This window comes from Panthera uncia (assembly GCF_023721935.1).
Source record: "Panthera uncia isolate 11264 chromosome B3 unlocalized genomic scaffold, Puncia_PCG_1.0 HiC_scaffold_2, whole genome shotgun sequence".
In the NCBI taxonomy this organism is placed as follows: Eukaryota; Metazoa; Chordata; class Mammalia; order Carnivora; family Felidae; genus Panthera; species Panthera uncia.
In genome coordinates, this window is record NW_026057583.1 from 1299999 (window position 1) to 1314078 (window position 14080).

The following is a 14080-nucleotide window of genomic DNA, read 5'->3' on the forward strand; positions in this document are numbered from 1 at the left end:
CTCAGTTTGTTCTCAGTTCTTAAGAGTCTCTTATGCTTTGGCTCTCTTCCACTCTAACCTTTTTTTTTTTTTTCCCTTCCCCTCCCCCATGGGTTCCTGTTAAGTTTCTCAGGATCCACATAAGCGTGAAACCATATGGTGTCTGTCTTTCCCTGTATGGCTTATTTCACTTAGCATCACACTCTCCAGTTCCATCCACGTTGCTACAAAGGGCCATATTTCATTCTTTCTCATTGCCACGTAGTACTCTGTTGTGTATATAAACCACAATTTCTTTATCCATTCATCAGTTGATGGACATTTAGGCTCTTTCCATTATTTGGCTATTGTTGAGAGTGCTGCTAGAAACGTTGGGGTACAAGTGCCCCTATGCATGGGGCTGGCTCTTTTGACTTTGATTTTGAATTTCATCCGTATTGTTGTGTCCATATTTCTTTCCTTTTTATGGTTGAGTCCTATTCCGTGGTATGGGGAGACCACAGTTTATTCACTTTTTATGTTGATTCACATTTGGCTTGTTTCCAGTTTAGGACTATTAAAAATAAAGCTGCTGTGAACGTTCACGTACAAGTCTCTGTATGGAGCTGTACTTTTTGGGGGGTAAATACCAAGGAGTGGAACAGCTAGGTCAGATGAATGGTAGCTCTACGTTTGTTTTCCAAAGTGGTTGAACTATTCTGTGTTCTCACCAGTAACAGATGAAGGTTTCGGTTCCTGTACCTCTTCTCCACTACTTGGTATTGTTTTTATAATTTTAGCCATTTTAGGAGGTAGGAGGCAGTGTCTCATCGTAGTTTTAATTTGCGCTACCCTAATGATGTCGAGCATCTTCTCACGTGCTTATTTGGCCATCCTTACCTTGTTTGGGCAAGTACCTATTCGCGGTTTTTGCCCATTTTAAAAACTGGGTTGAGTTTGGAGAGTTCTCTATCCAAGCATGCCTCAGCCAATGCAGGTTTGGTTCTAGACCACCACAATAAACCAAGTCAAATGAATTTTTTCATTTCCCAGAGCATGCAGAAGTTAATAAACTACTACAGGATAGTGAAACCTTACGTGTGCGATAGCATTAGTTCTAAGGAAAAAAAAAAAAAGTACTTACCTTAATTAAAAAATACTTTATTGCTAAAATAGCTAATAGCCATCATGAGCTGTAAGTCCTAATCACTCATCACAGATCACCAAGTATGAAATATTGAGGGAATTACCAAAATAGGACACAGAGACCAGAAGTGAGCAAACTGTGTTGGAAAAATGGCGCTGAGAGACTTGATGGATGCAGGTTGCCACAAACCTTCAAGCTGTAAAAAACACAGTATCTGCGAAGTGTGATAAAATGAGGCATGCGTGTATGCTTTGGATACAAGTCTGTTGGTCCCGTTTTGCAAAGATTCTCTCTCAGTCTGTGGCTTCTCTTTCCAGTCTTTTAACAGTGTCTTTGAAGAGCAGAGGCTTAAGTTTGATGAATTCCATTTTTCTTTGGATTGTGTTTTTGTTGTTCTAAGAAACCATTACCTAACCCAAAAGGTAAAGGTTTTCTAGGAGTTTAAAATCTCAGGTTTTGTGTTTATGTCTGTGATCCATTTTGGCTCTGTATCCACGTATATGGCTCCAGCTAGGACTTTCAGTTCCTTTTCTTCGCATATAGATATCCAGTTCCTAGCAACATTAGTTGAAAAGGCTGTCCCTTTCTCCACCGTATTGCTTTTGTACCTTTGTCAAAAATCAGTTGCCTTGAGTTTCTGTTCCATTGATCCATTTGTCTTAATGGCCATACGACATGGTCTCGATTACTGTAGATTCATACTAATTCTTGAAATTAGGTAGTGTTAGCTTTCCAGTTTTATACCTGTAAAAGTTACTTTGGAGGCTCCAGGTCCTTTGCTTTTTCAGATGAATTTCAGAATTAGCTTGTCAGTTTCTACAAAAGAATCTAGCATTATTGAATCTATTGATCAATTTAGGGAGAAGTGACCTATCCATTTATTTAGGTCTTCTCTCAGCAGTATTTTATAGGTCATATATCCAGATCTTTAACATCTTTGTCAGATTTATCCCTAAGTAGTTCATATTTCTTGATGCCACTGTGAGATTTTTAACTTACAATTTCTGGTTATTGCCTGCCTGTAGGAACACAGTTGATTTCTGTATATTGCTCTTATATTCTGAAACCTTGCTAAACTCACTTATTAAAAGAAAAATAAGGGGCACCTGGCTGGCTCAGTTGATGTATGCAACACTTGATCTTGGGTCCTGAGTTCGAGCCCCTTGTTGGGTGTAGAGATTACTAGAAATAAACTTAATTTAAAAGAAAAAAAAAAAGGAGGGAAAAAATACCCTCTTAATCAATTGGCTCTGCTTTGTGGACCATTGCTTCATGGCTCAGCCAGGCTATTCACACTCTGTTTCAGCTTTTTTTTTTTTTTTTTTTTTTTGAGTGAAAGAAAGGGGCAGAGTTTGGGGAAGGAGAATCCTAAGCAGGCTCCACTCTCAGCATAGAGCCCAACACGGGGCCCCATCCCACAATTCTGGGTTCATGACCTGAACCAAATCAACAGCCGGACGCTCAACCGACTGAAGCACCCAGGGCGCCCCTCAGCCTCCACTTCTGCTTGTGTGGAGCCTGAAGACAAGCCAGAGTGAGAGCTGAGTGATTTGTCAGGCCTTTCCTGGAGTACACCAGCACTGGGCATGGGCTACGTTTCCCCAGTTCGTCATTATGCCTGTGGGAGCTCGGAAAGGCCTTTCCCTAAGTATCTCCTTTCCCAACTTGTTTCTTTCCAGTCTTCTTATAGGTCTGTTGCTTGTCCCAACGATCGTCCCTTGTCCAAGTTGCTGCAGCCAATTCCAGGGCCATGGAACACTTTTGGCCAGAGCCACCCAGCCTTGGGAACACAGAGTCTGGCGAAACAAAGGCCAGCTCTTAGGTTGGTCTTTCAGGCAAGTGCCAGATGTGTTGAAGCCCACAGTCCCGAAGCTTTGAGAAGGACTATATTCCTCCCGCTGGTGCTAACAGCACGCACCAAAACCGTGAGCTCTTGTCCTCCTTACGGCCCCCCACATGCGGTGTAGCAGGCAGGCAACTGGAAATGTCCTAGCACACTCACCGCAAAGCATCCGCTTCTTTCTTCCCTGGGTCGTGGGAAGTTTTCGAGACGGTTTCCACCACCAGTTCATTAGCTGCTTTTGTGGAAAGGCAGAGCCTTGGAGTTCCCTACACCATTTTCAGTGACATCCCAATTCTAAATGTTTATACACCTAAAATGGCTTTGAAATATAACAAAGCAAAACTGATAGAACTGAAAGGAAAAAATGGACAAATCTGCCATTAGACTTCACTTTTCTCAGTAATGATAGAACTAGATAAAAAATAGTCAAGGCTAGGGGCACCTGGGTGGCTCAGTCGGTTGGGCAGCCGACTTCGGCTCAGGTCATGATCTTGCGGTCTGTGAGTTCGAGCCCCACGTCGGGCTCTGTGCTGACAGCTCAGAGCCTGGAGCCTGTTTCAGATTCTGTGTCTCCCTCTCTCTGACCCTCCCCCGTTCATGCTCTGTCTCTCTCTGTCTCAAAATTAAATAAATGTTTAAAAAAAAAATTAAAAAAAAAAAAAGTCAAGGCTATAGAGAAAACGATTCCCACCAATAACCAGTTGGACCCAGTTGTAGAACAACATCCAGCAACAGCAGAAACGTTCTTTTGCAAAGTGCACATGGAACAGTCATGAAAATAGACCACAGTCTGGGGCATAAACCTTAAGTTTTTAAAAACTTTAAGTGATGGGGGCACCTGGGTGGCTCAGTCGGTTAAGCATCCAACTATTGGTTTTGGCTCAGGTCATGATCTCACTGTTCGACAGTGTGGAACCTGTTTGGGATTCTCTCTCTCCCTCTTGCCCCCCCCCCCCCCACGCTCCCTCTTTCAAAATGAATTAAAAAAATCTTAAGAAAAATTTAATTCCATTAAACTTAAGTATAACAAACTCTCAGATAATGCCCCAATGCTTGGCAATTAGATAACACATCTAAATGATACAGAAAGGAAAGGAATTTTCAAAGGAAATTTGCAGACATTGTAAACTGAAAAAAAATACTACATATCAATGTTTGAGATGCAGCTAAAGCACTAGAGGAAATGTTACAGTACTAAATGCTTATCTTAGAAGAAAAGTCTCAGTGCAATGAGTTTCTATGTTAAGAAACTAAAAACAACAAAATAGCCTGAAAAGGAGAAAGGAAGTAAATAAACGTAAGAGCAGGAAGCAATGAAATTGAAAAGACCAAAGCAATATAGAGGAAATAAATAAAAAATCGGATTCTTAAAAAAAAAAAAAAAGTAAACTTTTAGTGATAAAGAAAAGGAATAACAGATTAGTATCAGGAATGAAAGTAGGGCTATCACTGTAAATTTTTAAATGTTTATTTTTGAGTGAAAGACAGAACATGAGCAGGGAGGAGCAGAGAGAGAGGGAGACACAGAATCCAAAGCAGGCTCCAGGCTCTGACCTGTCAGCACAGAGCCCGATGTGGGGCTTGAACTCACGAACCATGAGATCATGACCTGAGCCGAGGTCAGATGCTTGACCGACTGAGCCACCCAGGCACCCCAAGGGCTATCACTATAGTCTCCACAAACCTGAAAGGGATCATGAGTGACAGTTACAAACTCTCTGCATAGAAATTTTGACAACTTAAGCAGATAAATTCCTTGAAAGACACAAATTACCAAACTCACCCCAAAAGGAAGAATCGGAATAGTCCTATAGCAATCAAAGAAATTTAACCCATCATTAAAAACCTGAAAATGAAAACTCTAGGCCTAGACAGCATTATTGGTGGATTCTACTAAACATTTAAATTAGATGGAACACCACAAGTCTATGCAATTTCTTCCAGAAAACAGTAGACCTACCACTTTTCACTCCTTTTATGAGAATGACTCTGGTACCAAAACCACAGAAACACGAAACAAACCACAGACTAATATCCTTTGTGAAGAGATACAAAAATCCTTAGTATTAGCAAATTGAATCCCAAAACATAAAAGAATACATCATGACAAAGTAGGGTTTACCCCAGCAAGACAAGGCCGGCTTGGGAATGTAAGACAGGACCCAGAAGTTTCACTCCTAGGTATTAATACCCAATTGAAAACATGTTTGGGGCATCTGGGTGGCTCAGTCAGTTGAACATCCGACTCAGCCTCAGGTCACCATCTCACAGTCTGTGGGATGGAGCCTTGCATTGGGCTCTGCACGGACAGCCTGATTGGAATTCTCTCTGTCCCTCTGCCCCTCCCCACTCCTGCTCTCTCAAAATAAATAAGCTTTACAAAAAGGTGGCAGGATATATTTTTTTTAAATGTTCCTACAAAAACACGTACACAAATGTTTACATTATTCCTCATAGCAAAAAAGTGGAAACCACTCAACTGTTCATCAGTTGACAGAAAGATGAACAAAATGAAGTATCTCTACCCAGAATATTATGCAGCATAAAAAGGGATCCATGTGGGGCACGTGGCTGGCTCAGTCGGTTAAGTGTCTCTTGGTTCCAGCTCAGGTCATGATCTCAGGTTTCTGAGTCCAAGCCCCACGTTGGGCTCTGCACTGACACTGTGGAGCCTGCTTGGGATTCTCTCTCTCCCGCTCCCACACATTCAAATTAAAAAAAAAAAAAAAAAAAAAAAAAAAGGAATACATGCTACAACATGGATGAACCTTGAAAACACTGGTAAGTCAAAGAAGCCTGACACAAAAGGCCATACGTTGTAGGATTCCATTTATATGAAACCCCTAGAGGAGGCAAATCCTTATGAAAAGAAAGTCGATTAGTGGTGCCAGGGACAGGAGGTAAATGGGCAGTGACTACTAATTGGTAAGAGGTTTCTTTTGGGGGTGATGAAAATGTTGTGAAATTCAATTGTGGTGATGGTTGTTGCGCAACATTGTGAATGGACTAAAAGCCACTGAACCGTGTCGTGGCTCTGTCGGTTAAGCGTCCAACTCTTGACTCGTGGTTCAGGAGATCAAGCCCCGTGTTGGGCTCGGGGCTGACAGCGCGGAGCCTACTTGAGGTTCTCTCTGTTTCTGCCCCTCCCTCTTGCACATGCGTGCTCTCTCTCAAAATAAACTTTTTAAAATAAGTAAAAGGGTGAATTCTACAGTATGTGAATTATGTATCATTTTTAAAAACCAGCGTAACCTACCATATTAACCAAAAAAACCCACGTGATCCTATCAATTGATGTAGGAAAAGCATTTGACAAAATTTATAAAATTTTCCAGAAAATGAGGAATAATAGGAGAGTTCCTTAACCTGATAAATTGCATCTACCAGAGTCAACTTACAGGTAACATATAAAACTAACCACTGGATGTTTTCCTCGTAAGATTACAAATAAGGCAAAGCTGTCTACTTGTACTCCTCCTATTGAAGAGTATACTGGAATTCCTAACCAGTGCGATAAGGCAAGAAATAAGTGACACACAGATTGGAAAAAAGAAATGAAACCATCTTCATTCACAGGGATCATGGTTGTGTAGATCCCAAGGAACCTACCTACAAAAAGCTCCAATTAGTTCCACAAGGCTATAGGATACAAGGTTCACCTACAGAATCAACCTCATTTCTACATACTATGTAATCAACAATTAAAACTAAAATTTGCAAAAGAGCATTTAAAAGAACTCCAAAACAAATACCTAGGTACAAATCAAAACATGTTATCTGTATGCTGAAAACTGCAAACTACTGATGAAAGAGACAAGACCTGTTTCAATAGACATACTGTGTTCTTGGGTCGGAATCCTCAGCAAAGTGAGACAGCAGTCCTCCCCAATGGTCTGTAGAGCTCATGTAATTCCAGCAGATAAGCTAACACTAAACTTTATATGGAAACACCAACGAGAACAGCCAAAGGATTTTTAAAAGAACCAACTTGGAGGCTGGTTCTATCACCCTATCTCATCTGAGACTAGCCTGTGCCACTGATGAGTGAAAAGACAGAAACATAGGTCAGTGAACAGAACAGCGAGTCTAAAATGACCCATACAAATATGGTCAAATGGTTTTTGAAAAGGGCGTAAAGACAGGATAGTGTTTTTAACAGAGGGTGTTGAATAATTGGATATTCTTAGGCAATAAAAGAGAGCTATAGCTATGCCTCATTCCTCTTGAGGCAAAAATTAACCCTCAAAGATCAAAACACAAAATCTACTTTTAGAAGAAGAAAAAACACTCATGGTATTTGCCAGGCAAAGTTCTTAGTTATGACATCAAAAACATGATCCATAAAAGAAACAAAATTGGTAAGTTGGACCTGAACTTTTAGACTTGCTTTGCATGAGATACTTACAGACCAAAGAGACAAACCGCCAACTAGGAGCAGGTATTTGCAAATCACGTGTCTGATAAAGGACGTGTATCCAGAATATATAAAGAACTTCCAAAACTTAAGAAACAGCTGGACTACAGGAGGGGGAAGGGTACAAGCCCTATCAGAACAAAATATCCCCCACAAAGCTTCTGTGGTGCAATGGGGTACAGATCAGAAGGTCTAGAAATAGACCCAAACACATACAGAACTTAGGTAGAGGACAATGCTGGCATCACACGCCCCTGGATGTGGGGATAAGGGCCAGCCATCGGAAAGAGGATACAAAGGAGGCAGAAGGTAGAATGATGGTTGCGGGGGGGTGGGGGTGGGGGGCAAGTACCGGGAGTTAGTGTTTAATGGGGATAGAATTTGTGTAGAGAGTTTAAAAAAGCCCTGGAGGTGGACGGTGCTCGCTGGACAACAATGTGAACGTATTTAATACCACTCAAGTATACACTTAACATAAAATTTACCACTTAACCATTTGTAAGTATATTTTACCACAAGAAGAAAAAAAGTATCTTAAAGTCCTCCCCCACAGTCAGAAAATTTTCTTAAATCACCTACATACACACAAATTAACAACAAAGGAAATGCTGATGAAGTTGAGCACATTAAGAACTCATGTTCGTCAAAATAAGGTATTTGTTTTTTTTAATTTTTTTTTTTTTTAACATTTATTCATTTTTGAGACAGAGAGAGACAGCATGAATGGGGGAAGGTCAGAGAGAGAGGGAGACACAGAATCCGAAACAGGCTCCAGGCTCCCAGCTGTCAGCACAGAGCCCGACGCGGGGCTCGAACTCACGGACCGCGAGATCATGACCTGAGCCGAGTCGGACGTCCAACCGACTGAGCCACCCAGGCACCCCAAAATAAGGTATTTGTAAAGCACTCTGAGCATTGCCTGGCACAGAGTAGCACCACATAAATGTTTAAAACAAAAGGCTAACATCAAAAGATACCGGAGGCTGAGAAAACGGCGGCGGAAGACATTTTGAACCCGTAACTATTAAGGGACTTGCGGCTAACATTTACGAGGAAAACAAGTCACTACGAAAAATACAGAAAACTTCAGAAGGGCAGGAAAACTTCAACAGCCACTCGAAGACAGAACAACTCCAAACGGCGGATGAAACGGACGCTGCCCGACGTCCCCAGCACGTGGGGAAACGCGGCCTGGGCCACGTGTCCACCTGGTGTCTGGGCCGCGACGAACCGGACCCGCTGGCAGAGACGCCTCGGCCACCCAGGGCTCCCGAGTATTGCGCAGATGAACTTGTGCCCGCGCACGCGAGGTTTCTGACCCCAAATCAGAAACGTACATGACCCATCAGGGAGGATTCCGGGAAGAGGCAGGAAAGCGCCCGGCTCCGCACCGAGGCGCCAGTTTCGGAAGGCGGGTTTGCCAGAGGCTTGCAACTTCCAGGGGAAGGCTTGGAGGGTCAAAACTGACCGGTTCTGGGCGGTTTCGGCGCTTTGCGCAGTAGCGGCTCCCTACCCCCCACCCCCTGATGCGGCCGCACGCGACGTACGGCAGTCCGGGTGGGCGAGAGGCACCCGTCCTCGGAACACCAGGGGTTCGTGTTCTGGTCCTCGCTTCTGATCGCGAGAGGCAGGCAGCTGTTATTGTGGTACCTCCCCTCAGAGTCGCAAGCCTGTCCCCACTCCGGTTCAAGTGACTTCCAGGTGATTCAAAGGGCCGGTGCCCTTTTGTTCCCTCTTCGTTTTTCACTTTTCCCCTTTCAGGAGCCACACATTGAAAGACTAGCGCATTCACAAATATCCGCATATATGGGAAAAATTAGCAAGTCGCTGCGCATGCTCAAGGAAAGGCTTAGAAAAGACATAAGAAGACAAAGTCTACACCTCACGCTGATCCTCGCTACGGAGACAGCTTACAGTAAAGCAAGAGCAGTAACAAAAAACAGCAAACCCTGGGGAAGTGGGAGAATCCAATTCCCAAAGTTACCACACGACTGGATTCACATGTCCAGTGTTCAGCAAAAAGTCACCAGGCATACCAAGAAATAGGTAAATATGGCCCATCATTCAAAGGAAAAAGGGACACCTGGGTGGCTCAGTCGGTTGAGTGTCCGACTTCCGCTCACGTCACCATCTCCTGGGTCGTGAGTTTGAGCCCTGCATCGAGCTCTCTGCTGTCAGCACACAGCCCGCTTCAGATCTCTCTCTCTCTCTCTCTCTCTCGCTCTCTCAGCTTGGGCTGTGGCTCTCAAAAATAAACATTTAAAAACAAATAGATAAATTGAACAATGATCTAAATGTGCTTAAAGAGCTAAAGGAAGATGTGGAGAAAGTCAAAGTGTGAAGAGAAATGGAAATATTAAGGAAACAGAAAACCTGAAAAGAAACCAAGAAGAATCTCTGGAGCTGAGAGGCACAGTAACTCGAATGAAAACTTCACTGGAGGGATTCAAAGGCAGACCTGAGCAGGCAGGGCCAAGAGTCAGGTATTGAAGACACGACAATGGAAATGACCGAGGCTGAGGAAGGGGGAGAAAACAAAATGACTAGGCAACGGTGACCAGAGCCTCAGAGACCTACGGGACGTCAACACAGGGACCGAGGCGCAGGTCACAGGCGTCCCGGAAAGAGAAGAGAGGAAGGGGCAAAAAGAACATTTGAAGAAATAATGCCCGAAAACTTCCCAAATTTGAAGAAAAACATCAACATCCAGAAAGCTCAATGAACTCCAAGTAAGATGAATTCAAAGACCCACGCTAAGACACATCACAGTCACATTTTCAAAAGACAAAGAGCAAAACTTAAAAGCAGCAAGAGAGAAAGAAGTGAATCATCACCTACACGGCATCGTCTTTAAGATTAGGTAACCTGAAGCCATATAAAGAAACGAAGATCTCAGTAAAGGTAAACATAGGCAATGACAAAAATTCGTATTACTGTAGCGTCTGGCTTGCAATTGTACTTTTTGTTGTCTGTGTAATTTAAGAGACTAATTCATTTAAAGAAAATTAGGGGCACCTGGGTGGCTCAGTCGGTTAAGCGTCCGACTTCAGCTCAGGTCATGATCTCGTAGTCTGTGAGTTCGAGCCCCATGTCTGGCTCTGTGCTGACAGCTTAGAGCCTGGAGCCTGTTTCAGATTCTGTGTCTCCCTCTCTCTCTGTCCCTCCCCTGCTCACACTCTGTCTCTGTCTCAAAAAATAAACATTAAAAAAAGAAAAAAGAAAACTAACATAAAAGCTAGTATTCCCGTACCTTTGGTTTATAACTCCCAATCTTGTTTTCTACACGATCTGGGAGACTAATGCACTTATTTTACTTTTTCAAAAATGTTTAATTATTTTTGAGAGAGTGAGAGACAAGAACGTGAGCGGGGAGGGGCAGAGAGAAAGGGAGACACAGAATCGGAAGCAGGCTCCAGGCTCCGAGCTGCCAGCACAGAGCCCGACGCGGGCTCAAACTCACAAACCATGAGATCGCGACCTGAGCCGAAGCTGGACGCTTAACCAAATGAGCCACCAGGGGCCCCGACAAAATACACTTTAAATAAAAAAGGGGAAGCCTGGGTGACTCAGTCTGTTAAGCATCCGACTTTAGATCAGGTCATGAGCTCACGGTTTGTGAGTTCGATCCCTGCGTCCGGCTGTCTGCTGGCAGTGCAGAGCCTGCTTTGGATCCTCTGTCTCCTTTTCTCTCTGCCCCTCCCCCGCTCACGGTCTTTCCAGGCTAAACATTAAAAAAACGTTACAGGAGTCAACAAAGGACATTATTAATAAAAGGCTCCATACAACAAGAAAATATGTAAAAAATGCACTTAATGACAGACCATCAAAATATAGGAGGCAAAAACTGACAGAACTGAAGGGAGAAATAGTTGTACAGTAACAGGTGGAAACTTCAGTACCCCACTCACAATAATGGACAGACCAGACCAAAGGAAGGAAACAGGATTCACACAACATAGTAAACCAATAGACCTAACAGACACGTGCACAACACTCCGCCCGAGAGCAACACGCACATTCTTCTCAGGTACACATGGGACATTTTCCACAACAGACCATACATTAGGCCACAAATTAAGTCTCAAAGACCTCATACGGAGCAATCCCTATCAAAATACCAACAGCATTTTTCACAGAACCGGAACATAAACAATCCTAAAATTGGCATGGAACCATGCAAGACCCAGAATAGCCAAAGCCATCACAACAGGAGGCATCACAATTACAGACTTCAAGTTATATTACAAATCTATAGTAATCAAAGCAGTATGGTACTGGCACAAAAAAATAGACACATAGATCAGTGGAACGGAATAGAAAACCCAGAAATAAACCTATAATTACATGCTCTGTTAATCCTTGACAAAGCAGGAAAGAATGCGCAACAAGAAAAAGTCTCGTCAACAAATGGCTTTGGGAAAACTGGAAACCACATGCAAAAGAATGAAACTGGACCACTTTCTTACACCATACACAAAAATAAACTCAGGACACCTGGGTGGCTCAGTCGGTTAAGCGTCCGACTTCGGCTCAGGTCACGATCTCGCGGTCTGTGAGTTTGAGCCCCGCGTCGGGCTCTGTGCTGACAGCTGGGAGCCTGGAGCCTGTTTCAGATTCTGTGTCTCCCTCTCTCTGCCCCTCCCCTGCTCGTGCTCTGTCTCTCCCTCTCAAAAATAGACATTAAAAAAAAAAGAATTCTTAGTAAATAAATAAAAACTTAAAAAATGGATTAAAGATTGGATTAATGGATTAAATGTGAGACCTAAACCCTTAAAAAACCGGAGAAGAGCGCACAGGCAATAACTTCTCTGACATCAGCTGTAGCAGCATTTTTCTAGATAGGTCTCCTGAGGCAAGGGAAATAAAAGCAGAAGTAAAAATAAGCTATCGGGACTACATCAAAATAAAAAACCTTCTGCGCAGTGAAGGAAACAATCAACAAAACTAGAAGGCAGCCTACCTCCAAAGAAGACATGCATGTGGCCAGCAGACACATGAAAAGACGCTCAACACGATTCATCGTCAGGGAAATGCAAGTCAAAACCACAAGGGAGAGGTCACCTCACACCTGTTCAGAACGGCTAAAATCAACAACACAAGAAACAACAGGTGTTGGCGAGGATGTGGAGAAAAAGGAACCAACCCTTGTGCACGGTGGGTGGGAACGCAAACTGGGGCAGCCACTCTGGAAAACAGTATGGGGGTCCCCAAAAAGTAAAAAAAAATCATTACCCTACGATCCAGAAATCACACTACTGGGTATTTACCCCCCAAATACAAAAACACTAATTGATTCAAAGGGATACATGCACCCCTAAGTTGACTGCAGCATTATGTACAATAGCCAAATTATGGAAACAGCCCACATGTCCATCAACAAACAGATGGGATGCCCGGGTGGCTCAGTCGGTTGAGCGTCCGACTTCAGCCCAGGTCATGACCTCACGGTTTGTGGGTTCGAGCCCGGCGTCAGGCTCTGTGCTGACAGCTCGGAGCCTGGAGCCTGCTTCCGATTCTGTGTCTGTCTCCCTCTCTCCCCGCTCCCCCACTTGCCCTCTATCTCCGTCTCTCTCTCAGAAATAAGCATTAAAATTTTTTTTTAATTAAAAAAAACCCAGATGAATGGATACAGAAGATGTGGTGTACATACACAATGGAATATTATTCTGCCACGAAAAAGAATGAGCTCTTGCCGTTTGCAACAACATGGATGGAGCTAGAGGATATGATGGGACGTGAAGTCAGGCAGAGAAAGACAAATACCATATGATTTCACTCATGTGGAATTTAAGAAACAAAACAAGCTAAGGAAGGAAAAAAAAAAAAGAAACCAAAAACAGACTTTAAACTATAGAGAACTGATGGTTAACAGAGGCGACGTGGATTGGGGGAAGGGGCGAAATAGGTAGCAGGCATTAAGGAGTGAGCTTATCACGAGGGGCACCAGGTGCCGTACCGAAGTGCCCAATCACTATATTGTACACCTGCAACTAATATACTGCTGTATGCTAACTATCCTCGAATTAAATTAAAAACTTAAAAATAGGGGCACCTGGGTGGCTTGGTCGGTTAAGCGTCCGACTTCAGCTCAGGTCATGATCTCACGGTCCGTGAGTTCGAGCCCCGCGTCGGGCTCTGTGCTGACGGCTCAGAGCCTGGAGCCTGTTTCAGATTCTGTGTCTCCCTCTCTCTCTGCCCCTCCCCTGTTCATGCTCTGTCTCTCTCTGTCTCAAAAATAAATAAACGTTAAAAAAAAATTTATAAAAAAACTTAAGAAAAATAAAGATACCATATACAGTATCTTCTCTGACCACAACAGGGTGAAGTTAGAAATCAATAACAAAACTGAAAATTCACAATATTGTGGAAATTAACCATACATTTTAAGCAACCAGTGGATCAAAGAGGCAATCACAGGGCAAACTAGAAAACAGAGACAAATGAAAATGAAAGCACAACAGTCGAAACTCACGGGATGCAGCAAGAGTGGTGTCAAGGCGGAAATTTCTAGCTATAAATGCTCACATTTAAAAACAAGAAAGATCTGGGGTGCCTGGGTGGCTCAGTCAGTTAAGCGGCCGACTTCGGCTCAGGTCATGATCTCGCAGTCCATGAGTTCAAGCCCCCGCGTCAGGCTCTGTGCTGACAGCTCAGAGCCTGGAGCCTGTTTTGGATTCTGTGTCTCCCTCTCTCTGACCCTCCCCCGTTCATGCTCTGT

The 14080-nt window shown here is 43.4% G+C and overlaps 1 protein-coding gene across 1 annotated transcript in view; it reads right to left on the minus strand.

Annotated features, from left to right (window-relative positions):
- The window catches only part of RCCD1 (RCC1 domain containing 1), a 36455-nt gene that overhangs the window by 10313 nt on the left and 12062 nt on the right, over positions 1-14080 (minus strand). The window lies entirely within an intron of this gene.